The sequence below is a fragment of the Apium graveolens genome, chromosome 3, assembly GCF_009905375.1.
Source record: "Apium graveolens cultivar Ventura chromosome 3, ASM990537v1, whole genome shotgun sequence".
In the NCBI taxonomy this organism is placed as follows: domain Eukaryota; kingdom Viridiplantae; phylum Streptophyta; class Magnoliopsida; order Apiales; family Apiaceae; genus Apium; species Apium graveolens.
This window is the reverse complement of record NC_133649.1, coordinates 134,602,074-134,605,773: the sequence shown is the minus strand read 5'-3', so window position 1 is coordinate 134,605,773 and position 3,700 is coordinate 134,602,074. Positions and strand designations below refer to the sequence as shown.

Here is a 3,700-nt window from a genome sequence, read left to right as displayed (position 1 = left end):
AGGTACTTTAGCAAGCGTTTATGCAAATACGTTCTCGTACTCGCAAGAGGACTTTAGATACGGCTGAGGAGATAGACGAAGTTCTTGATATTCCGGAGAAGATAGATTTTGAAGATTCGAATTCAGGAAGTGAGCAGAAAGAGCCAGTAATCATGGGTGATCGTATAGTTCCGACAGATCCAGCTCTTATGGACTTTTCTCGGCCTAAAATTGATGACATTCAGTCTAGCATCATTCACCCGGCTATTGAGGCCAATAACTATGAAATCAAGCCGGCACTATTCAGATGGTGCATAATTCCGTTTCTTTCGGAGGTGCTGTGACTGAAGACCCCAACATGCACATAAGGAATTTTGTCGAGATCTGTAGTACTTTCAAATATAATGGTGTGACTGATGAGGCTATCAAGCTGAGGCTTTTCCCATTCTCCCTGAGGGATAAAGCTAAGGACTGGTTACATTCTAAACCAGCCGGGTCTATCACTATTTGGCAAGATCTTGCACAAAAGTTTCTGGTGAAGTTTTATCCAATGGCGAATACTGCGGCTATGAGGAGTGCTCTTACTCAATTTGCGCAGCAGCCTACAGAATCAATGTGCGAAGCTTGGGAGCGCTACAAGGAGATGTTGAAAAAGTGTCCATATCATGGAATGCCTGATTGGATGGTGATCACTGGTTTTTATAATGGTTTGGGGGCCCAATCTCGGCCCATGCTCGATGCAGCAGCTGGAGGCGCCTTGTGGGCCAAAAGATATACTGAGGCTTATAATCTTATTGAGACTATGGCTGCAAATGAGAATCAAAACCCAACTCAAAGGATGATGCCTGGGAAGGTAGCAGGTATTCTGGAAGTTGATGCAGCTACAGCTATTGCAGCGCAACTTCAAGCGCTGTCTATGAAGGTCGATTCTCCAGCCACCTATGGAGTCAATCAGATAGATATGGTCTATGAGCTTTGTGCAGGCTCTCATACTACGGATAAGTGTTCTCTTGTTAATGAATTTGTTCAGCATGTCAACAATTATCAGCGATCGCAGCAGCCTGTGCCAGCTACTTATCATCCTAACAACAGAAATCATCCAAATTTCAGCTGGAGTAATAATCAGAATGCTATTCAGCAACCATATCAGCAAGGCATAAGTAAACAATTCAATCCACCTGGATTCCAGCAACCACATCATTATGCTCAAAGGCAATCATATCCTCAACAAGGAGGTGCAGCTCCACCCTCTAGTGCTGATTTTGAGGAACTTAAGCTGTTGTGCAAAAGTCAGGCGGTTTCTATCAAGGCCCTGGAAAATCAAATCGGTCAAATAGCCAATACAGTGCTCATTCGTCAACCTGGCACACTTTCCAGTGATACTGAAGTGCCAGGCAGGAAGGAAGCTAAAGAGCAAGTCAAGGCTATCACCATAAGGTCTGGAAAAGTTGTCGATGCTGAAAAAGTAAAAGACGGAGAAGCTAAAGTTGGTGATGAAGAACCTAAGCAACGGGAGAAAGCGGTGGAACCAAGGAAGACTACTGTGGAACACACTCTGCCTCAGGGTAATACAGAGGAGAAACAGCTCTATCCTCCACCACCTTTCCCTAAGAGATTGCAATAACAAAAGCTGGATAAGCAGTTTGGTAAGTTTCTGAAGATGTTCAAGAAACTTCACATCAATATACCTTTCGCTGAGGCTCTGGAGCAAATGCCTAGTTATGCGAAATTTATGAAGAGTATTCTTTCAAGGAAGGTGAAACTGGATGAGCTTGAGACCGTTGCTTTAACGGAAGAATACAGTGTTATGCTGCAACAAAAGTTACCTCCAAAGCTTAAAGATCCAGGTAGCTTCACCATTCCTTGCACCATTGGCAAGTTATCTTTTGACAAGTGCTTGTGGGATTTGGGAGCAAGCATCAATCTGATGCCGTTGTCGATCTTCAAAAAGTTGATTTTACCTGATCCAAAGCCCACCTACATGTCTCTACAATTGGCTGATCGTTCTATTACATACCCACGAGGCATAGTGGAGGATGTGCTAGTAAAGGTGGATAAGCTCTTCTTTCCTGCAGACTTTGTTATTCTGGATTTCGAGGAAGATAAGAAGATTCCCATAATCTTGGGGAGACCTTTCTTGGCTACAGGCCGTACCTTGATAGATGTGCAAAAATGTGAACTTATTATGAGGTTGCAGGATCAGGATGTGACGTTCAATGTATTCAAAGCAATGAAATTCCCTACAGAAGATGATGAGTGCTTAAAGGTGGATTTGATTGATTCTGCGGTTACTTCAGAACTTGATCATATGCTAATGACTGATGCATTAGAGAAAACTTTAGTGGGGGATTTTGATAGTGATGATGAGGATGGCAATGAGCAACTACAATATCTAAATGCTTCTCCTTGGAGGCGAAAGCTAGACATGCCATTTGAATCTCTTGGTACTTCTGACCTCAAAAATGCTGAAGGAAAGCTCAAACCATCTATTGAGGAAGCACCTACCTTGGAGCTTAAACCATTTCCTAAATACTTGAGGTATGATTTTTTAGGTGATGCATCTACTTTACCTGTTATTATTGTATCTGACCTTTCAGGTAGTGAGGAGGACAAGCTCTTAAGGATCTTGAGAGAATTCAAATCGGCTATCGGATGGACTATAGCAGACATCAAGGGGATCAGCCATTCGTACTGCATGCATAAAATTCTGCTAGAGGAAGGTAGTAAGTCGACTGTTGAGCAACAACGAAGACTTAATCCTATCATGAAAGAAGTGGTGAAGAAAGAAATTATGAAGTGGCTGGATGCAGGAATCATTTATCCTATTTCTGACAGTTCTTGGGTGCCCCGTGCAATGTGTTCCTAAGAAAGGAGGTATTACTGTGGTAGCAAATGAGAAGAACGAGCTCATCCTCACTTGAACAGTCACAGGATGGAGAGTATGCATGGACTACAGAAAGTTGAACAAGGCCACAAGAAAGGATCACTTCCCTCTTCCATTTTGATCAGATGCTTGACAGGTTGGCCAGTCATGAGTATTATTGTCTTCTGGATGGTTATTCGGGGTATAATCAGATATGTATTGCACCAAAGGATCAAGAAAAGACTACCTTCACTTGTCCATTTGGCACATTTGCTTTTCGTAGAGTTTTGTTTGGCTTATGTGGTATACCGACCACTTTTCAGAGATGTATGATGGCTATATTCTCTGATATGATTGGAAATAATGTCGAGGTGTTCATGGATGACTTCTCCGTCTTTGGACATTCGCATGATGAATGTTTGAATAATCTTCGTGCGGTGCTCAAAAGGTGTGTGGATACTAATTTAGTGCTCAATTGGGAAAAATGTCACTTTATGGTGCGTGAAGGCATTATGCTTGGGAATAAGGTCTCTAGCAAGGGTCTTGAGGTGGACAAAGCCAAGGTGGGAGTCATTGAAAATCTTCCACCACCTATATCTGTGAAAGGAATCCATAGTCTTCTTGGTTATGCGGGTTTTTATCGGCGTTTCATCAAGGACTTTTCGAAGATATCTAAGCCGTTGTGCAACTTGCTTGAGAAGGATGTGCCTTTCAAATTTGATGATGAATGCTTGACGGCATTCGAGACTCTCAAGAAGAGTTTGATAACTGCACTAGTTATTATAGCACCTGATTGGACATAGCCTTTTGAGATGATGTGTGATGCGAGTGATTATGCGGTGGGCGCAGTTCCTGGGC

General features: G+C 42.6%; 1 non-coding gene across 1 annotated transcript; it reads right to left on the bottom strand.

Moving 5' to 3' along the window:
• Positions 1 to 544: 544 nt before the first annotated feature.
• LOC141715513 (small nucleolar RNA R71) lies at positions 545 to 651 on the bottom strand. The gene has a single exon (XR_012572272.1). It is a non-coding gene; the product is annotated as a small nucleolar RNA R71 (small nucleolar RNA).
• Between the last annotated feature and the right edge of the window lie 3,049 nt (positions 652 to 3,700).